Genomic DNA, 24,029 nt, shown 5'->3' with positions numbered 1-24,029 from the left:
GTAGTGACAGGCAGGATGGACCCACTGATTGTGCAGTTACATCCCTGCATCCATTACATTTATTGGCGGTGATCATGGCTTTTGTGGGTTATATTCTGAATTTCAGTAACCTGATTTATATGGAATCTATTTAGAAGGGAAATCTCATCCGTGGCTATCTATATATGTAAAAGGCTAATATGCAAAGTGCCCCTTGGGAGTTCAACTGGGAGACTGAAGTGCCAACACATGCTATGACATATGCTGACCACCAGGGGACAGTGCGGAATGAAGAAAGGCCCCAGTGGGCAGCCAACAGCCTGTAGCTGGAAAAGGAAGGCAGCCAGAAGGCCTCAATCAGCCCTGATCGCCATCCATGCCTAGGGACACTACCCCTGCATGAATTTCGTGCTCCAGGCCTCTAGTAGATAGTAACTATGAGTTCAATTTATACTGGGCTCAATACAGCTCAGGCACTATTTTAAGTTTATACATATTAACTTAAGTCCTTAGAACAAGGAAGGATATTATCATATCCATTTCAGATGAGGAAACTGGGGCTCAGAGAGGGAATATAACTTGCTCAAAGCTACACAGGTAGCAAATGGCAGAACCAGAAAATGAACCAGGCAATCTGGCTCTGTCAGTCATTATGGTCTATGGCCTCTTATTAAATTAACTGACCTTATTAGTCATCATCATCTTTGTAGAGGCTGCAAGATTATTAATGTAGAATTAAGAAAGTACTAACATGCAGCAAGAGGAAACCAGAGACTGGACCCACTGGGAAGATGATCTCAAGGCATCTTAGGTCATTTTCTTTGAGGCAACTACTGTATTTCATATTATTGGTGCCTGGCTCATGGCAGGAACTCAGAGGGGAATGATTCAGTTCAGTACTAGGTGTTTGTTAATGTTGAAGCACTGTGCTGTGAAATGCTATTAACAGAAGAGTCGATGAGACAAAGAATGCCTCTCCCCTTGAGAAGGTGCACTGAGTGAGAGAAGACCCACAATACATAGAGAAAAAAAAATCACAAGCCAATGTCAGCCTATGATTGGCTCTAGAGTGATATAATCAGGGTGTTATATCTGAGAGGGTTGCATCTGACTTAAAAGAGGGTGCTCAGAAATGGCTGCGGGAAGAGATGACATTTGAGCAAGGGCCTAAATAATAAAGAGCTGGTCTACAGAATTTGGGCACGAAGATTCCAGGCTTTAAAGAGAGACATGCCTGAGGAAAGAACTAAGGGACAAATGAGAGAAAGAATAAACTATTTGGTTCAGAAATAAGATGCACTCAGTGTTTGTTGTGTGGTCTATTCAGAAGGACCCTTCTTAAGCATCAAGATATTTATTTTCTCACCTTAGCTCTATTTCCAAATAGATGTGTTTCATTTAAAATTTTATCTTTGCTCCTAATTAAAGATTCAGGACCTTGGTTTCTCTGTTACTCTTAAGACATGGGGGGAAATCACTGTCTTACCTTCCATGGGGTATATGGGGACTGCAGAAGGCATTAGGCATAAAAATGCTTAGAAAAGATAAACGTGGCTATAGAATGTGTAGCAGTAAAACTTACTATGACTAATAATTCCTCTCACTTTTCATACTCCCAAAATGGTCTCTCACCACTTCCTGCTCCTCTCCCTCCCCAATGATACCATTGTAATTAACTTAATTATTAACTACTGGACATGAACAAAGGGAAGGTAAAATATGATAGACATGCCACTTGTGCAGCTTCACCAGGAAGCTGTAGTTTTACATCCCCCAGGGAGCCAACAGTCCATTCCCCAGATCACTGGGGGAAGGGACTGGGCAGGGAGGGGAGTGGGAGTAGGGAGAACAGACTCATGCCCAGTAAAGTCTAGGTGAAATAGGGAAGGTACTTGTCTGTCAGTCACAGTTGGGAAAGATCATTGGCCAGAGTAGGCGTGGCCACTGTAAACCCCAAAAGATTTGTATTATTTAATCCCTTTATAAGGAAGTTCTTGCTCTTGCCTCCTGGTTTTCTTGGTCATTCTCAGGCTCCTCCTGCTCCCCTGCATCCGCCCACATGGCCCACAGCAATGTGGACCCCACACACAGAGCACTAATTGAATGCAATTAGCTGGATGCTAAAGCAGACCCAATCCCAACATGGAAGGGAAACTGTGGACACGGGCTTTGCTTTTAGCTCCACTGAAGCCCCAGTTATACTTCTTCCAGGAAGGGACTAAGGGAAATGGGACTTGGGAAACCCAGGGCTGTAATTCCATGCAAATAAAAGCCACTCATCCTCCCATGCAAGTCTCAGAAAAGAAAATTTCTTTTCTCAAGGTATCATAAGACACCACCCCCAGCACCTAGTGGGGTAAGCGATACCCCACTCTCACCGATAACAATATGATCCAGAAGAACAAGACCTTTTCAAGTTAATGTGCCTCCTGGAAAGCTTAGTGATGCTGATAATCAGAAATGATGAGAATAGGTGCCTTCGGAACTTGTTCAAAAGAAGCCTCGTAGAGACTGTTGATTTCATTTTATATTGTCATTTAAAGTCTCATTAGTAAGTCCCTTTATCCATCAACTTCCTTGATATGCCATGACAACATAATAATTTGCAGCAATACTTTGTCTGACTCAGAGTGAATTCAAATTCACTGGAGGCATTTCATTTAGTTCTTGTCAAAAAGGCTTCTGGAAGCCTGACCCAAAAATCTTGCATATCCCATTACCATACTAATGACGATATTGGTAAATCCCTTTCCCTTTTGTAAGGCACTTTCTGATTCATTTGTTTAATTCAGTGAAGGCTTACTATGTGCAAAGTACAGAGTTGGGGGTGGGGAGACACAGCAAGGAAAACTAAAAACAAATGAAGTATGGTCCTGCCTAACAGGCACCGGCCCAGCAAGGGCTGAGGCGGAAGTGCTGAGCAGCCCCAGTGCTGAGACAGTAATTCTCAAAGTGTGGTCCCCAGAGCAGCAGCCTGGACATCACTTGAAATTTTAAGAAAAGTGCTAGGAAGGCAAGTCTTTGGATTCCAATCATTTCTTGCGGAACAGTGAGGAGGGGGCAGCAACCTGTGTTTTAACAAGCCTCCAGGTGCCTCTACTTCTCATAAGAGTCTTAGAAACACAAAATATAATAAAAACCTTCCAAAGTGAAAACTGTAACTGTTCAGTCATGGGTTTACTTTTCAAAACTGGGTTATGTAGCTACAATGGCTAAAAGACAAATAGCTTTCAATCAGAGATGATTTGGTTACCGTTGTACCTAGCTAGTTGTTAATATTAAATATAAGAAGAGAGCAAAGTGGGATGGGGATAGACATTATAAGCATGATCATCTGGGCAGCTTCATCAGGAAGCTGTAACATCACACTCCCCAGGGAGCCACCAGTCCATTCCCTGCAAATCACTGGGGGAAGGTAAGAGGGGAGCATGCACAGGGATGTCGGTGCTTCTGTCAGTGTAACCTGGGCACAAAGATCATTGGCTAGTGGAGTAAAGGATTCCAAGGGTGTACATTCCTGAAGGATTAATTGATCTCTCAGTTATAATCTCCAGTCAAAGAAACTTCCTCTCTCTTGTTTGCTCTTGTGTTCTTGTTTCTTGCTTGTTTTTTTTTTTTTTTTTTTTAATGTATTTGTTAGTGTCAATAGTATTACAGATATCTCTCATTTCCCCCCATTTCTCCCTTCTCCCAGCCCCTACCCACCTCTCAGGTCATCACTACCCTATTGCCCATGCCCATGCTCATGGACTATATATACATTTATAATAACAAAAGCTTAATATGCTAATTAGACCAGATGTCCTTCACAACTAAACCTGGTCTGCAAGAGAAGTGTGGGTACCAGGTGCCTGCCAGCAGTTAGAGGGATGCCAGAGGGAAGCCAGTGCAGAGAGCTGGAGGATGGAAGGCCTACTCTTGTAAGAATTTCATGCATCGGGCCTCTAGTATAAGTATGCAAGTTCTTTGGTTTATCTCTTGCTTGCTCTGTCCTTCCTCATAGCCATGTGGCTTTAGAAGCCACGGGCCATGCAGACCCCATAGGCAATGGACTGCACTGGGAACACAAGCTAAGTGAGTCAGATGCTGGACTAGATTATTCTTTAATATGGAGTGCCTTTGCCCTCTGCCCTGATGAAGACAAGGCTGGACATTTTTCCACGGTGGGAGGCAGGGAGGCCTTGGAGGGGAACACCCTTAATGTTTTCTCATCGATGAAGCTTTCCATGAGACCTCATCCTCCCGTGGGGGCTTCGGGAAAGTCCTTTCCCCACAGCACCCAAAAGCTCCACTTCTACCGGGAACAGGTGGGGACACAGAGGGCACCCCAACAATAACAATTTTGCTCCGCAGTGGACATTTGGCAATGTCTGAAGTCATTTTTGATTGTCACTATTGGGGGAGCTAGCTGTAACCACACTGTAGAGGCCAAAGATGCTGCTCAACACCCTATAATGCAGGACAGTCCCCAAAGTGTCAAGACCAAAGCTGAGACACTCTAAACAGATGCACACGCAAGGGCACTGTGGGAACAGAGAAGACGTGATTAGTGTTAATGAAATTATTCAGGAAGTTAAGAAAAAATCAGGGGGAGGGGATTCTTGGACTGAATCCTGAAGGGCCAGAAATTTTCTGGCCAGGTTAGAGAAGGTACTGGAAGGTGGGTGTGGGAAGAGCAGAAGAATGACTGCTGGGATAGAAATTCTAGGTTGAGAAAACCACCTGAAGTAAAGCAAGGAAGGTGACAGAGGGTGTAATTCTGTGTTTGCCAATTACACCTCCCCACCCCACCCCACTCCCTTCACATATATCTTTGGACCACTTTGCCTCCTCCTTGGATGGTTGCTTGGGGAGAATATATTTCCTGAATATTTTGGATTTTCCCAAGTCAGCTCTTTTCTTGCTTAAAGACTTGGGCTATGCATCTATTGCAGCAATGTGAAGTGTCTGCACCATCATCCATTGCCTCATATATTTGCAAGTCATTTTGCTATACCTCAAAATATTAACATATTTTATCTCGTTTAAGGGCAAACACTATTGGATTTAATTTAAAATTGTGAGATCTAGGTTCAAACTGCTCATGTTGAATCACGGTTCTATTTAATTTGAGATAAAGAATTGTTATGATGAACAAATGAGATAATATGTACAAAGACACTAGTACAGAGATGGGCACAGGGTAATAGGACACTAATTGCTATTAATAAAATATTTGTATTATTGTACTTCATTGTATATTATATTTCCTTGCCAGTACTGTGAGGCAAATAGCACATTTTCCTACGATACATGTAGTGATGTGTGGGTTTTTTAGATACAGAGGGAGAGAGAGGGAGGGAGGGAAGGGACACAGGATGTTATGGGTGCCAGGGAAGAATCACCTAATCTTCCTGCAAGTGTTGGTTTGGTCAGAAACGGTATCTTAAGGGAGTTATAATTAAGCTTGGAAAGAGGGGGCTGCCCGAGGAAGCAGTGTCTTACTGAACAGGGTCTGAATGGGTCTGCCTAGGGCTGGCCGGTGGTGTGTGGGTTCTTGACTTTGTGCAGGAAAACTTTCACAGCATGAGTCCAGGTGACGCTGAGGGTATGATTAGTAAAGCTGGGACAGTAAAACAAGGAAGGCTTTAGTGTAGAGGAAGCAACAGGAGAGCCCAGGCTGGGCGGCCTCAGCTCTCTGGGAAGTCAGAGAAAAGGGGGCCTCGGGGACAGTTGCAGGGGATAAGCTACTAAATCTCACGAGTCCCTTAGAGTTTAGGAGACGCACGCTGTGGGGGAAGAAGTGGAGGAAGAAGAGGTGGAAGGGAAGGGGGAGAGCATGTGCTGGGTCCTTTGTCTTGAGGCTTTTGTCTTTCTTGCAGGTAGGAATCCCAGGGGAGGTCTCAGGGAGGGTTTCAGCAGAATATTCACGTGTTTTCCAAGTGTGTTCTCTCAGGGTTGTGGTCTCTTCTGATGGGTCAGTGCCAGGGCAGAGAGTCATTGGTCACTGCAGCAGGTTGCCTACGTGGTTTTGCTGCTTTTCTGGGGCTAGGGCTAAAATAAAACTGAGGCCTAGATGCTACCTCTAGGGAGGTGACTTTCAGAATCTGCTGTAAATTGCAGTTTGTGTCATCATTTGTCTGAAGTTCTTGATTCCACTTGTCCTGGCATACTGGCCTGTCCCAGTTGGGGAAAGGTCCTGTTCAGACCTTGCTTTTATCCTCAGTACATTTCTGTTTCTCAGGGATGTACAGAAGAGAACATGAGCCCGCACTTTGCACAGTTTGAAAACGTCCTCTTAGTCCATGTTTGCTAAGACCTTCATAAACAAAAGGGCAGAAGGTCTACCTGAGTGCATGAATTCTTTTAAACATCTATGTGCCTGAGCCAGTGCAAGCAGCTTTTAATATTAGGTTTTGTCCGGGCATTCGTTCATGCAAAGATTTGTAAAATGGAAGAGGATACATTTATATTTTAGTAGATTTACAGTAAATATGTTTTATTGATGAATAAGTACCATATACAACCTGATGTTTGCTATGATCACATTACATCTCTGTTTTACATATAGGAGTGGCCCAGTGCCCACAGGGGAAGAACAGGGGGTCACTGGGTTTATAAGGCCTTTGAAGAACCATGGGGCCTGAGCAAGTCGCTTTCTGCTCTGGGTCCCAGTGTCTTCCATAAAAGGAAGAAGCTATGACTTCATACTTCCGCAGCAATATATTATTACACATCTTATCAGAAATAAGATGTGACATTTAATGATCCTGGAATCAGAGAACTACTTCCTTCCCCCCCGCCCCCTATAATCTAGTCTTCATTCCCCCTTTCCTATTATAAATAAAATTCTCACCCAAACATATAAATGTTGGATAATGCTTTAGAAAACACATTGGGTGGCTGTAGATTATGCCCACTTGGGGTTTCTCCACATTCATTTTTAAAAAATGTTAACCATTAAATATTGACTTTGAAGTAGATGGTTTTCTTGTTAAGGACAGAGGGTCTTGGTGGTGGCACGATGGAAGAGCAACTGACGTTACAGCTCAGTAACCCACGCACTCCGCGCACGTGCACACACCGGCTGCCTGTCAAACAGGGACAAAAGGCAGCACGAGCACCTCCTACGTGTGTAATCGTCTCTTTGGCTGTGACTGTATTTGAAAGGCGACGCAAAGCGTCTCCTGCCTGAGTGGTGACTCAGCTCCTTTCTTCCTCGCTTTATTTTTATACGAAGAGCAAACGGAAATCAAGATGAAATGTTTTAGCAAAACTCGCTGCTTTCTAAGAGTCATCCAAGCAATGGTTTTATATCTTCTATTTCAACTTTTTAAAATTATTTTTTCTGGGCTTACCTGGGAGACTGAATGCCAAAGAAAAGATGTCTTTGGGAAGGAGAAATAAGTTCCTGTCTTCCATATGAAAGTAGGTTTATAGTTATTCGTATGGAAAATAATACAATAATTAATAAACAATAAAAGAGTAAACTCCGTTTCAAGGACTTACAACTGTGAACCTACTTTTGCCACACCCTATATTGAACATTGACAAATTTGAAAACTATTTTCTGCATCTACTTATGTGTTCTCATTCATATAGTCCTGGAAACACAGTCTTTGAAGGGAATGACAGCCAGAAAAGGGATTAAACAGTACATTTCTTTCAGACCAGTGATGCTCATGCCAGTAAGAGACCTATAAATTTATAGTGGCCTATAAATCAGCTGTTGGTTTGAGTTATGGGAAGGAGTTGGTCTTGTTTATATGCCTTAGCTATCAATGAAATGGCCCAAAGGAGGCGATCAAAGTCCCCATTCCAGCGATAGTACACTTGCCACAGTCTAGTCTACAGCCCCCATGCTATCTGTTCACCTTTCCATGCAAACAAACAGAAAGACACATCCCAAAGGAAACCTCTGAAGCCACACAATTTCCTACACGTCTCCCCTCCTCAGCCATCAATCCTTCCCCACCCCTCACACTGCAAGCTCTGGGAAGACCGCTAGGATCGGACAGAGCCGGAGGAGGGAGCTTGATGTTTCAGGTGCACCAAGGCAGAATTCCTGCAAACTCTGAAAAAGAACCCTTAACGAGAAGGCCTGCCTCAGCGAAAGAGAAGTCCCCATTTTGGTCTCCACAAAAACCCGCCATGGGCTGAAGAAAGACAAAGAAAATGAAAGATAAGAGAGGAAGCAACCCTATTTCTTTGATACCCTGGCCTTCCTTAGTCCTCATTCATCAGGGTAGAAACTGTGGCTGGGAACTAAAGCCCACTGGCTTTATGGAAATAAAAACGGGAAGACTGTTCAGAGCTGTGTGCCCCAAGTTTAGAGGGACCCGTACCTCTTCTCAGATTTTCCTTCATCTGCACACCGTTTATATCATTATCACGTTTTTAAAAACTGGGCTTATCCTTCTTACTGATGGATGTAAATAAATCTATTTAATGAAAGACACTTTGTAACTTGACACACTTTGTTGTGTAAATGCACAGCCAGTGTCATTCTAGCATCAATGAAAGACTCTACCATGAAAGGCAGTGGGTGGGCAATGGTGCTTAGGGAGTCTGCCCAGAGAAGGCTCCGAGCCTCAGATCCTGGTCCTGAAAGTCAGGGGAGCCCTCCCTCTCCCCGCGGATGTGCTACTGGTTTACCCCCTGCAGAGGGAGGAGGGTGACTTACAGCCTTTTAATTTCTGCGGTGTACACACTCCTCCCAGGGCCTGTGTCAAGCCCCGGCGGTGACCCGAGTCTGAACAAAGATGACAGGAGATGCAAACAATCAGCTCTCCTGACATTTACAAGGGCAGCTTCCACATCACTGTCGGGAAGCAAACAGAATCACCACGGGAAAATGCAAACAGGAACGTTTTCCTTAGTATATGTTTCCATGTAATCTAATCCCAACGGAGCATTATACTCAAATGAAACTGTAATCTTAGGTAAACTCCCAGGCTACTTCTCCAAAAACATCTCCCCTGCCCCGCCCCCCCATGATGATTGAGTCACTTTAACTATGGGAAAGGTAATATTTTTTGTTGTTGTTTCAAATCGTGATTTCATAGGGACAGCTGTATGGGATGCTTACATCTCATTCTTTGATGTGCTAAATCTGACCTATCTGTAACAGAACATAACAAATGATGTGAATGTCATAGGAATAACACCCAGTTCAACTTTGTGAAATACAAAATAAACAAACACTGAAAGAGAAAACTGTACTAACATCTTTAATTTGAACTTTCCTTCTGTGGGAAGGAAGTTGGGGTGGTTGTTCTCAGAATTTATCAGAAAATTTCAAAATGTTGGCATGAGACAAAGTGTTAAGAAGAAATATATGTACATATTTTATTCTCCTGCCATCCCTCATTTACATCCTGCATCCTCTATAGATTTCTTTGTACCCTTCCAGCTACTTTCCCCATTGTTCGCAGACAGAAAGTAAATTTTAAGAGCGTTTTGTTTATTTTGATGAATCCTGTTGGCATTTTCAGGCAAAATAGACACAGGCACCGAACGACACAGCTGAGAATAAGGAAGCTCTTACATTAAATCAAAAGGCTCATGATTTCATCTTAGCAATGCAGATTCAGCAACTAAGCTCTTGAAAGCATGCATATAGAATTCAAATGTGTAAAAAACAGAGATGGAAAATGCCCCGAATCTCTTCAAAATGCCACATCACATCAAATACAAAAAAAAATTACTTGATTTTTATGAATCTGATGTTCTTTTAATGGACAAAGATTCAGTGACGTCTAGAAATGAGATGTGAACATTCGGAATATAGTAGGGTGAAACTTTATCCTGTCACTTCCGTTTTATGAATTTATGTAGAGATTAAATTATTATAGCCTGCTCAGTGCCTGGCCAGTTCCTCAGGAAGACAGGGAATTTAAGGGAGCATTTACATCGACAGAGAGAAGGCATAATTTGTCAGGGGAAGACTCCTATACTTTTTATTCGCCATAAAGCTCTTCTGAGCTGATACTTCAGCAAGTTGAAAGGCTTGGCTGTTTAAAGAGAAAGTTTGGATTTCACAAAAGTGGGGGAAGGGGCTGTGAATCATGCCAATTCAGCCAGTGCTCCCTCACTCATCTTCTCTCTGCCACGCATGTCCTCTACTTTGCTGATAACTTGACAGAACTGGCTTCAAGCTGGAATCCATGGGATCCAGGGCCCCCGCCCCCATCTCTGCACAATATTCCTCACAGAGGAGATCCCCACAGGAGCATGGCTTCCAAGTCCCTAAAGATGACATCATTCAAGGTCCCAGTGATCTGGTCCCTGCCTATCTCTCCAGCATCATCTCTTGTCATTTCTCCCTTAAACTCAGTCCTATAACAGAACTGTATTTCTTTTTTGTGCCTCCATGTCGTCATTCACATTACCCCCTTGTCTGCATGGCTCTTCCCCCGCTTCGTTCTCTACCCTAGTTAATAATAAAAATAATAATAGTTTACATTTATACCATACTCACTATACTCCAGATAGTGTTCTCATTACCTCACTGAATCCTCACTCGTCCCTGACAGGGGTGGACTCTTCCACACCATTTTAAACAGAAAGGTGAAGTCACTTGCCCGTGGTCATTCAGCTAGAAGTTGTGGATTCTGGGAGTCAAAACTAGTGCTTCACTACTAGACAGTACTCTCAGTATTTGCCACCTTTAAGTCCTCCTCATCTCTTCAGACTCAGAGTCCCCATCTCCAGCAGGATTTTCCGTCTCACCCTCCACATTGCTCATGCAAATCTTTTCACAAGTTCATTTGCCACACTGCACCACAATTAATAACCCCTCTCTCTATACTGTGTATCTCTCTACACTTCTATATTATGGCCCATTTATTTATTTTTATCACTTTTTAATTGATATATAGTATAATACAATATTATATTAGATTCAAGTGTACAACATAAATTTTAAGAGCGTTTTGTTTATTTTGATGAATCCTGTTGGCATTTTCACAACATAGTGATTCGACATTTTATACCTTACCATGTGATGACCACATTAAGACTAGTAACCACTTACTTTTATATACTAACTAGAGGCCTGGTGCACAAAATTTGTGCACTGGGGTGGAGGGGTCTCTCAGCCCAGCCTCTCCCCTCTCACAGTCCCTGAGCAGGGAGCGGGCCTAGGCAGCAGTCTGGCCTCCCACTGCAGGAGGTGACCAGGCTGATCAGGGGAAGGCGCCACGCCCATCACCCTACTGCTACTGCCACCGCTGGCCGCCAGAGCTGCCAAAGTGTTTTCATCAACACAGACTCCAGTCCCTTCACCATGAAAAAAATGACAATGTTCTTTAGGCATTTTTAAGATGTGTCTTTCATAGGATATGAAATTTCTTTTTCTTTTTTTTTTTTTTATCCCCACCTGAGGATATGTTTCCATTGATTTTTAGAGAGCTTGGAAGAGAGAGGGAAAAACAGAGAGAAACATCAATGTGAGAAGGACACTTTGATTGGTTGCATCCTGCATGAGCCCTGACCTGGGCCTAGGCCAGGGAGGAGCTGCAACCTAGGTACATGCCCTTGATCAGAATTGAACCCGGACCCTTCGGTCGGCAGGCCAAGGCTCTATCCACTGAACCAAACCGGCTAGGGTAGGATATAACATTTCTTAGCCCCTCCAGCAGCAGACCTTTGTTTTTTTCTTCCAGGAGTGTGGTGGAAAAACCCTAGAGCACCTTCTTGGATTCTTATTACCCAAGTTATCAAGAACACTGTGAGTGGTGGCATACAGGGAGCTTAGCCAATGAGCAGCCAGAAAAGGTGTTTCCTCTGCAGCTCAGGCATAGAGGCCCCCCTGTGTGTGTCCGCCGGGGTGGGGATGTGCTTTGAGACATGCCAGTTGTAACTGTTAAGGCTTGGAGCTGGTTGTGACTGCAAAGGTGTACTGGAAAATTTGCATATTTACCCCCCCCTTCTCTCTCTCTCTCTCTCTCTCTCTCTCTCTCTCTCTCTCTATATATATATATATATATATATATATATATATATTACATATATCAATAAATGTAATTGTAAATAAAGTTTTTACATGTCTGCAAAAATATCAGAGGCTTATAATGCATTTCAGAGCATGTGATTCTCTCTCTCACTATATTCTACACAATATCCCCCATACTGCACACTCCCAGAGCTTAAGTAAATATTTGTTGAGTGCATGAAATGATCCATATTGGGATTTTAATGAAAACTACTATCTTAAGTAAATATTCAGTAGTAAATATTCAGACTATTCTGAAATAAAGAAATAGATTAGCAAATTAAATCAAAATAGATAGGAGCCTCTGAGTTAGGCTTACCCTTGTGTATAAATGAAATTTTGGAGGATTTATTAAGTGACCTGTACAAATGGGCAGAGTTCAACAGTTCTGCTTCAAATGTATAGATAGGCGAGCCTACAGGAAATGGTGATTTGACCACTGCAAGTTAGAAAAAAATGTATCTTGAATTTTTCATATCTTCACTAAGCATAGACAGGCCACCAAATCAATAGTGAAAGCATATATTTTGAAAGTTTATGGTATCTTCAATGTGCATATTAGTCTCTAAAAATTAAATGGACATGTTCTAGTATACCAAATAATGTAACTGTGAAGATTTGAGAAAAATTTAGGCTAATTTAAATCCATATAAACTACATATGTGAAGTGCCTCCTACAGTCCCTTCACCTACATGATCATTTTTTGTTTCTTTATCTTTTTGAATGGGTGGTACATGCACATGGTGCTCCACTGAAATTTACAAATGCACATACGGGGCTTTCCTATTTCCTTCCCTCTATGCAAGCCCTAGTTTCCATTTTGTGTGAATTCCTCCAGATATAGTTCACACCTATCCCAGCACACAAATGGTAACGTTACCAAGGTATATCATATAATAAATTTAGGTTTCTCTTTTTCAACATTTGGAGTATTTCTAACTATTTCAACGACTAATCTTGTACATATGCCTTGTGTATATCTATTACAGTTTAGAAGTAAATTTGCCAAATCAAAACGCAGCTACTTTTTAAATTTTGATACCTGTTATTACATTTATTGACAAGACTGAATTCTTATTTTACAATTTTATAACTAAGAAAAGAATGTTTCTTTATTCCCTCTATTGTTAGGTGAAAATGGTGTCTCATTGTAGTTTTAAAAAATATTTTTTTTATTGATATCAGAGAGAAAGGGAGAGGGAGGCAGACGTAGAAACATCAATAACGAGTGAGAGAGAATCATTAATCTGCTGCCTCCTGCATGCCCTCCCTCCGTGATGGAGCCCTTAACCCACACATGTGTCCTGACCAGGAATTGAACAGTGACCCCCCTGGTTGATAGGTCCCTGCTTACCCTCTGAGCCATTCTTGCAGGGCTCAGTGTAGTTTGTACATAGATTTTTATGTAATCTAAGTTTAGCATCTTTTCAAATATTGAAGAGACATTTTATTTTTCTGTAAACTTTTTTTACCCTTTGTCTATTTTGTCCTATTGGCTTATTTTCTGATACATAAAAAGATCCTCTTATAATAAAAATGAACATTAGTTACATTATGGTCCCTATTGGAAATGTTTCCCTCATTTGTTCTCCTGTCTTTTGACACTTACAGTGAGCCATCCCCCTGAAACAAGCAAAGTGTTTATGTAATTAAATTTATCAATTTTTTGGTATGGTTTCTATGACTTGAGCCATGCTAAAAGTCTATCTCACTCTAAAATAACAATAATGCTTTCACGTTTTAATCAAGTACACTCATGTTTCATATTTATTCAGTTTTTCCCCCATGGAATTTATCAAACAATCACTTATTTCTTCCTTAACATATTTTTGACATATAAAAATATTCCCTACTTATTTAGGTCCACAATTGGACTGTAGCCTGTTCCAATTATGTTTTTGAGATTCAATTATTTTTGTTTGATAATATCTGTGGTATGATTTAGGTTCTCAGTTCCTGATTCTCATTTTTTGCACACTTTTGAAATTTTTTTTATATTATCACAAGAGTAGTTTTCCAAGTAATCTTTAGAATCAGATTCTCTAATTCCAGAGGAAAATATATCTTGTTAGCATTTTTATTGGAATTGCATTAAATGTATAGACTAATTAGGGATAATTAAAATCTTTATTGTATAGAGACTACCTATCCAGAATCAATATGCCTTTCCTACTAGTCAATTGTCTTTTAGGTATCTTAAATATTTTTAAAGTTTTTTTTAATGAGTACTCCTTCAATATTTTTATTTCATGCATAGGTGTTTTAAATTTCTATTTTTACTAAAAATTAGAATATCACCTGCCACTTTAAAATATTCTTTGTATGTAGGAAAGCTTTTGATTTTTGTATAGAACTTTTGTTACCAGACCTCATACTGAGTTCTCTCATTTGGTATAAGGAGTTCCCAGCTGATATCCTCATTTTCCATTATGCCATGTCTTTTGCAAATAATGACAACATTATCCTCTTCTTGCCAATATTTAATGCCACATTTATGTCTTCTTCCTAGCTTCAGTGGGAAATTATAGTATTTTCCAGTAGTACATAGGCAATGAGGGAATATATATATATATATATATATATATATATATATATATATATTAGTGCATATATTAGTCTTTTATTTTTTTGAATGTTCAAAGCATTGACTTTCATTCCACCTGTTTACAACATAAATATATATATTTAGCATTCTCTTTGCTGTATCTCATGAGTTTCATTATGTAATATTTATTTGTCATTATTTTTATATATCCTGAACTTTTTATTTTTATTTTTTTGCTGGTCTAAAAATAAAAATAAAAATTACATGTGCTTATGATCTTTCTCTTTTTCTCCATCCATTTATATTTTTTTATCTATGCTATCCATGTCTCTCTCCCTCTTTCCTCCCCTCCCATCTCATTCTCTCATTTATTTTACCAGGCAGTCAGCCATGATTTCTAATTTTGATCTTAATTTTTAGTTTCACTACACTGAAGTTAAATATAGTTGTAATATTCCTACATTTTGGAGTTCATTTTTAGTAAACATTGAATTGGCATAGAAAGATTCAGTACATTCTTTTCAGAATATAGATATTGATGCACCTAGATTCACTTCACCAACTGTCATATCTTTCATGTTCTGAGACAGATAAATGTTTGTCTGCCATGACCAGTGTGTTTTATCTAATTTTTAAATGATTTACTGTTTTTTTTTTAATTTATGAATTATATTCATTGGAATTTTATTTCCCCTGAGTATTAATTTCTTAAAGCTATAACAGAGTATCACAAGCTTGGTCATTTTGGTTCATGAGCCTAAAAGTTCAAAATCCTGGTGTCAACAAGGCCCGACTTGCTCTGAAGATATTAGGGAAGGGTATGTCCCTGCCTCTCCCTACCCTCTGGCTGTTCAGGGCAATCTTTGGCATCTGTTAGCCAGAGGTGGGGGACAACGTCCTTATAAGGCCTCCAAAATCATTTTGTCTGGCCCAGCCAAGACATTATTGGTGAGCTAATTAAATGTTTGACCAAATATAGCAGGCTAATTTTTAAGTTGATAATTGTGTATGGCCCGTGAATGATGTTCTAAATATCCAAATGGCCCTTGGCAGAAACAAGATTCCCTACCCCTACTAGGCTGCAGCCACATAACTCCAGCCTCTGCCTCCATCTTCACATATTCTTCTGTGTGCCTTTGTCCATGTTTCTCTCTTAGAAGAATGCCAGCCATTGGATTAGAGACCATCCTAATCCAGCATGACCTTATTTTAACTTGATTATATCCACAAGATCCATCTCCAAGCGAGGTCACATTCACAGGTACCAGGGGTTAGGATATGAATATATCTTCTTGGGGGAATGAAATTCAATCCACAGAACCTTCTCTTTAACATTAAACACTGTTTGCCCCAATTTATCCTTGTCTATATTAAAAGCATAAACTTTAATATGTGTGGGCTCAGTAGGATGTTATAAACCTTTTATTTTTAATCTTCCTGTTTTAGATTTACTACAAACCAGGGGAGTTGGGGGGATGTGGATGTTTACAGTTGTGAGTATGCAAAACTGTTTATTCTTGTATTATTATTTAATTATTGTATTATTTCCTTGTATTACCACTGTAAACCTATGTTTGCCCATCCTGTATATACAACATGCCCTTTGCTTTGTAATAAAGTCTGAGAGTCTTTTTTCCCCAATAACTGTATCCCATTTATATTAAAAATATATAATTCATGTTCATCCCAGCAACATATTTTATGTTATGCGTTCTCTTTTATTGCTTTCTTTTTTCCTGTGTTCTGTGTAACTTCATTGCTTTTGTGTGTGGGGGTTGGATAGCTTACTTTACTTTGGAAAAATTTTCCCCTGTGTTGGGTCATTTTAGCACTTTATTTTATGCCAATAACATAATTTAGTATTCTCGATCTTCTATTTTGTAGACACTAGGAACAACGATGGATTTCCTATTGCTTCTCCCCAACAAGCAGTTCAGTAGATGCTGCTAAATGATTAGTTCTTCTCATGCTTACTCTCATTCTTAAACCAGAGATTTTCAACCTTCTTCATCTCATGGCACACAGAAACTAATTGCTAACATTCTGCTACATTTTTGCTAATCTGGCCAATAAATAGGTATAATTTTGATTCATTCACATCAGATGGCTACTGTTATATTGGCTATTGTCATAGGGGTCAGTGCTCCTAACTAAATAGTCAGGTATTGAATGCTTTAAAAATTCTTGTGGCACTCTCATTTGAAAATCTCTGTCTTAAATCATACTCAAACCTCAATTGTTTTACATATATGATTTTCTTCAATTACTGTTTACATTAAGTATTATTTTGTATTAGTTTAGATGTGTATAGCATGGTGATTAGATAATCATATACTTTACACAGAGTTCCCCCTGATATTTCCAGTACCCACTTGGCACTATGCATAGTTATTACAATATTATTGACTATATATCTTATGCTGTTTATTATCAGGTATGAGACTTTTAGACTTCTGATCATGAAAGATGAAATAATATTCTACACAACCATCTAATCTCCTCCTTTTCACTAGTTATGTTGTTTCTTCATTGCCATTCTACTCACATTATCTACTGAAACTGTGATTCCAAGACTGCTTCTTCCTTAGTTTCAAAGTTAAATGGATTTGACATCCCTGTTCTTTGTTGGCATGCCTCTATTCAACTAATGTTCAATTGGGCTTATTTTAAACAACTTCTTCAAGGTGGATTTTATAGAAAATATATTCTTATAATGTTTCTATGATCAAAAGTAACTGCGGCTGCCTTTCTATTTCAACTATTTGTCTAGGTTTGGCTTTTTGCTCATGTTTTATTTTCTGGAGCACTGTGCGTTTTCCTCCAGTTTTCTAACTAAGTGAGCTCTAAGACCAGCCTGCTATTTCTCCCTTAGAAGTTGCTTGATCTTTTTGATGAAAAGTTCCTCCAATTATAATCTTATCGTTAAAATCCATCACAACTTCAATAGGCTGTGTTTTGGTTTAACTCCCTGACTAATTTTTCTCCAGGCATGGTGTGGTTTAAACTGCTTTATTTTTAGGATGTATTCTTGAATGGTATTTCAGAATACATTTTCCGTTTCCACCTTGGTGGGAGGTTTTTTAAATTAAAGGATGCTAAGTGTATATTGACACTCCTTTGTCTATTTTCAGTAACTACCTTTTTTTCTATAAATCTATTTGATTTATCTTAAGGTCCTAGTCTCTGTGTTCACTTTCTCTCATCTGCCCTGTCTTCCCATTTTTTTTTTTTTTTTACTGTGTCTTAAACAGTCCCTGTGGTTTTTTGTTTGCTTGGTTTTGTTTTGCTTTTTCTAATAGGGTCTTCATTTTTGTGCTGGTTTTACTGGTCCAACTTTTCCCTAAGCTTTGCCTACTCAGTTTTTACCTATTTCTGTTGAAACATAGTTATAATTTCTTACCTGAAATCATATCTCTGCATTGAGTTCTTTTTAGACATAATTGGTCTGTTTCTTTAAAATATGTGACTTCATGGCAATGCCTTTGGCACAGGATTCTTCTGCCCCCTGACAGTATTTTTTCTGTGTCTGCCTTTTGCTTTGCTGGCTTCATTCCTTCCTCTTCTTGTTCGTGTGCGTGTGCATGTGTGTGTGTGTGTGTGTGTGTGTGTGTGTGTGTGTAATAATGTCTCACCAATATATATATGCTGGCTCTTTTTGAAACATTCTTCACTTTGAATTAGTTGAGTCCTTCCTGAACCAGATATTTTCTTGACTTTATTGGAGAGAGTCCAGAGCTGCGATATGTGCAATATTTGTTTCTGGAGTAGAGTGGAGTTCCTCATGACATGTGTGGGTGCACGTGTGTGTGTGTGTGTGTGTGTGTGTGTGTGTGTGTGTGTGTTTGAGAGAGAGAGAGAGGAGAGAATTACTTTAACCTTTACCTTTCCCTAATTTTCAGAGATCCGTAGCCTCAGATCTCCTGACAATTCTAAGTCTGCCTTTCAGACCTTATCTCAGGAACAGACTTCTCTCAGCAAACCTGACCTTGTTGCCTTACTCAATCCCACTCTTCCCTCCCCTCCCCATCCCCAGCATCCAATCCCTGTAGTTCTGTGGTATGAGGTGCCTAAAGGAAGCTTTGGAGGTAGCTAGCTTTGTGTCTTGATCTTTTATAACAAACCCAGTATTGCTATTTGATCTTTTATAATAAACCCAGTATTGCTATTTGGCCCCCTCAGATTTGGGGGCTGTGTACCTCACTGGCTTTTGCTGTGTTCTGCTGCATCAGTGATTCTTTTCACTGCCTCCTGCACCCCAAGGGTCCTCTCTCCCCAGGGCACCCTCCCTAACCCTTGGTGATTTTTACCATTTGGGAGTTTCACACACCTGCTGGTTTGTTGTATAATCTCTTTTGTTTTCTAATTTTTTTCAAGATATAAAAAGATGGAGGTACGGTCACTGTGCCATTTATACATTATCTTTTTTTTATTTTATTAATCTTATACAGAGAGGAACGGAGAGGGATAGAGAGCTAGAAACATCGATGAGAGAGAAACATCAACCAGCTGCCTCCTGCACACCCCCCACCGGGAATGTGCCTACAGCCAATGTACATGCCCTTGACCAGAATTGAACCTGGGACCTTTCAGTCCACAGACCGACGCTCTATCCACTGAGCCAAACTGGTTCTGGCTATTTATACATTATCTTGTTGAAGCTCTGTGTCCAATGCTCACACCTTTACTGAGAGCCCACTCCCAGTCAGGCCCTGCAAGAGCTGATGGTTTCAGAGCAGTAGGGAAAAAACAACTAACCAACAAATGGAACTGACACATGTCCTTGCCCCTGTGAGCTAAGAATGACTAACATAAAGAACAAATTTAATTACATGATGCCCTCTGCCCTCCACGCGTTTGACTTGGCCTGCATAACATATACTTTCAGCAAAGAAAAATTTACAAGCACACCAATACCAAGACTAGTCAACCAAAGATACTGTAAATAGCTTCCAAATTAATGTCCCTGACTCCAATTTTATCCTCCCCAAAATGCATCTTTGAAATAATAGCCAGAGATATAGTTATCACACAACTAATTTCTTTGCTACAAAACAAATTTCAAATAATTTTCAAAATTGTGTTATTTCTTCCTGAGGAAAGAAAATCATAAAATAAGAGCTAAGCAGTGAATAAATAATGCTTTTAGATACAAAAGAAATATCATCCCATCATCTTTTTAAGTCATTTTAATACGTATCTTCTAGTTTTTTCACACCAGACATCAATGCATTTTATTGATTTGTCACCTGAAAAGGCTTCAGGATAAAAAAAAAACCACTTAACTTTCTCTATGCTGATTTTCCACGAGTTTGTTTGCCTGATATTATTTTTATTTCCCTGCCAGGGAAAAGCCTGGCTGGGGTTCAGCGTGTCGCTGTGCTACCTGGCAGTTTCCTGCTCTGTGCCTGACCCAGGCACCTAGGATAGGAGTAAATGCCCGTGGTAATTCAACCTGAATCATCTCCTCCATCTCTTTCCCTTCAGAGAACACTCAAGGTGATTTTTGTTTGTTTGCTTCTATTTTCGAGAGTGGAATAGCAGGGGCAACTCTTGAAATTCAAGGAATCCGCTTTGTACTGAAATTAAAAAAAGAAAGAAAGAAAAAGAGTGGAAGTGGTTTCTGACAGAGAATGATGCCATTTGGAAGGATGGCCTCAAAAGCACGGGATGGGAGAGAACTGTTTTCCCATCAAGGCATGAACCTGAAGATTACACTTACATAAAATTGAGGGTCCTAAGAACTTTGATTAAATTCTCTCTCTCTTCTCTTTCTCTTTTTCTCTCTGTCATGGACATAGCCTTTCCCAGATAACCAGGTAATCAGCCAACCCTGAGGCAGCAGGAGACGGTAGCCTGGGCCTGACTTACTGTCCCAGGCCAGAACCTCTGGCTAAAGAGAGCATCCTGGCCTAAGTTATCCTTTCGCTCCTGAGCCCAAAGCTGGAGTGACCCCCTGCCTACGTTCCATGAGACCAGACAGAGGGACACCAGAACAGACCTCACTGATGTCCTCCAGACATCAAGGAAGAAATGGTTTCTTACCCTCCTTCTCCAGTCAGCTCTCCATGTGACCTGAACCCCTAACCCACGGTGACTTGTGATTTTGCCCCATATTATCTATATATCCTGCAGGCCATTGGGATGTACATAGTGGGAAAAGGACAAGGGAATCAACTTCAAAAAGACTTCAATCTCCAAAATATCAGCAATTAAAATAACAGAATAATTACAGTCAGTGAAATAATGTAAAAGCTGTAAAAAGATTCTATGATAACACACAAAAGGCGAAAATAGTATTAAATGGAACTCATTAATTAGTTTCCAATAATAAACACAAACATTGAGACAGACAAAATAAATAAGTTCTGCAGACAATGTTTTAGTTAAGACTTAAGTAGGCAATCTCAGTTGGTTTAAATTAAACATTAAACAATTCCAAAAATACAAAGAAACTATAAATAAAACTGTAATGGAAACATCATAGCCTTTAATATCTTAAATTAAACGTTATTTAGGTCTGTTACACATTCACAAATGGAGGCATCTTAAAACCATAATTAAATGCTGCCCAACAGCCCTGGCCTGGTGGCTCAGTTGGTTGGAACATTGTTCTGTACACAAAAGGTTTGGGGTTCAATTCCCAGTCAGGGTACATAGCTGGGTTGTGGTTTTGATCTTTCCTGGTAGGGCCAATCAACGTTTCTCTCCCCGCCCCCTGCACCCCTGCCAATCAATAAAAACATGCCCTCAGATGGGGATAAAAAATTGCTGAACAAACTTTAATTACATACACATCACAGTGGTTCAGGCTATTGCTTCAACACTGCTAATTCCTAAGACCTTTTCTAAAATAGAAAGTTATTTAAAGTTTAGATAAAGATCATACTGGATCATATCATCTACTGAAAACAATAAAGATGGCCAAATTTAGTTTATGCTCTGAAAAAGTGGGGAGGGAGGGAGAAAGAGAGGGAGGGAGGGAAGCAAGAAGGAATAGAGAAAGCCCTTGCCAAAATAACTGAAGTAATAAATTATATATTAATTAGTCATCAACATATTAAAATTATATGTACAGGACAGATGATGTATTATAGAAGTATAGACCTGAAACATATAATTTCATTAACCAATGTCACCCCAATAAATTCAACAAAATTTTTTTTTAAAGAATGGTATTTACTGAAGGTGTGTGTGTGTGTGTGTGTGTGTGTGTGTGTATGTGTGTGTGTGTTTCATTTATGAGGTTTAAGAAGTGCCGTTCTATTCCCTATTTGCAAAAATATTTTTAATATGAATTGATGGTTAATTATATTGGATGTTTCTTTCCACATCTATCATGATTACCAGATCATTTTCCTCTTTTAATATGTTATTGAGATAAATCACATTAATTGATTTTCTAATATTAAACTAAACTTGCAGTCCTGGTATAAACCCATCTGTCATAATATATTATCTTTTTTATATGTTGCTTGATTTAATGTGGTCTTATTTTACATTAAGATTTGCATATATGTCCATGTTGTGAGAGGCTTGCAATTTTCTTCTTTTTTGCTGTCTTTGCTCTTGGTATCTGGGCTATGTTCGTCCCTTGAGGTAAGTTGAGGACATATTTCTTTTTGTTTGTTTCTATTCTCTGTATGAGTTTGTATAACATTTTATTGATTTCTTTCTTATGTATTTGGGAGAATTTGCCTCCAGATTTCTTTGGGTTTGGTGCTTGCTTATGAGAAGTTTTTAACCTATTGTTTCAATTCCTTTATTGGTTCAATAATGTTTTTTTAGTTTTCTGATTCCTTTTTAAGATAAGTTTGGTAAGATGTATTTTTTTCTCCTCCTGGTAATATATCTATTTTATCTGTTTTAAAAATCACTGGCATAACTTTGATCATATGTCATTTTATTATATAGTTGTGGCTTTATTTTCATTTTTAACATTGCTTATTTCTTATTTTTCTCTGATATAAGCATTTAAGGAAATCCATTTTTCTTTAAATATCACTCTAGTTCTATACTGAGGCATTTCTGTGTGCTATTTTAACTGTCACTGTAATATCTATTATAATCCATTTTTGACCCATGAATCATTGAATAGTTTATTTTAAATTATCAAATATATGGAGTTTGCCTAGCTACCTATTTAATTTTGTTATTAAATTAGCTTTATTATGAACAGGAAAATATATTATATGTTCACAGAATGTAGAGAAAAATAAAAATACTAAAAATAATACTAAGTCTACAGACTATATGTGAATTATTTCCTGACTGAGGAAAAATATCTCTCAGCTTATATCATTTTTGCTTTTTAATTTTGTTTTATTGTGGTAAAACCTAAATAACATAAAATTTAACATCAAACCATGTTTATGAGTACACAGTTCAACGGTATTATGTATATTCTTGAATCTCTTAATCAAGAATAAAATTGAAATAAAACAACTTACTTGGCAAAATAGAACTTCTACAAAGTGGAGTATTCTTAAAGTTAAAAATTAAACAATCCAACAACAAGGAACTAGACTTAACAAATTACTAGTAAAATAGAGACTTAAAATCCCTGCCTACAAATTGCCAATGTGACAGAAAACTAAAGTTAGTAATTTCTGCATTGTGCACTGTGGATTGTATGACCAAACTCAAGATCAGAACAAGTGAGCACTAGTTAGGTTTATCTGTTTTGCCTTTTAGTGGATTACATATATTACTAATTTTATATAACAGCTTGGCTGTTTCTCTCTAATGATGGGAAAAGGCAAGGAGACAGTTATTCGAGGAGACCTTTGAACAGGCTTCCTTATGAAACATAACAGCTTCCATGGCACTTTCTCTTAAACTCTCTTTGCTTTAAATTAAAAATTTTTGTTAATAAGACTATATAAGTTTCAGGTGTTCAATTCTATAATACAACACCTGTATATTACACTGTGTATATAGGGTTAGGGTTAGGGTTAGGGTAGGGTTAAAGTTAAGGTTAGGAGACTAGCCTGGAGACTAGCCTCCTTTCATCACCATATATTTGACCCCATTTTCCATTCCTTCCTCCTCCCCTCCTCCCTCTGCCCCTCTCATGACCACCACCCTGTTGTACAGACAGCAGGAGCTTGTTTGCTTTGCTTTCTTGTTTGTTGATTTCTGTTTTATATTCCACATACAAGCGAAATCTTATGGTTCTCTTCCTTTCCATCTGATTTATTTTACATAGCATGACACTCTCAAGATCCATTCATGTTGTGGCAAATGGCAATATTTCATCTCTGTGTGTGTGTGTGTGTGTGTGTGTGTGTGTGTGTGTGTGTGTAGTTTTCCTAGTATTATATATGCACCACATCCTAGTTTCTAAATCACCACCACCAACAAACAAACAAAAAACCATCTCATTTGTTAAACTTGTCAGAGGGGTTTCCGTACGGTGGGGGAGTCCAAAACGTATCTGGAGGTGACTGGGAAACAAGAAAGGGGTGAACTGAGTGGGACTGTGGATATAGACAACACTTGTAAGGATCTTTACCATAAAGCAAAATGAGGTA

This window comes from Pipistrellus hanaki (genome assembly GCF_964339955.1).
Source record: "Pipistrellus hanaki genome assembly, chromosome: 13".
Classification (NCBI taxonomy): domain Eukaryota; kingdom Metazoa; phylum Chordata; class Mammalia; order Chiroptera; family Vespertilionidae; genus Pipistrellus; species Pipistrellus hanaki.
Note: the sequence above shows the minus strand (reverse complement) of the source record.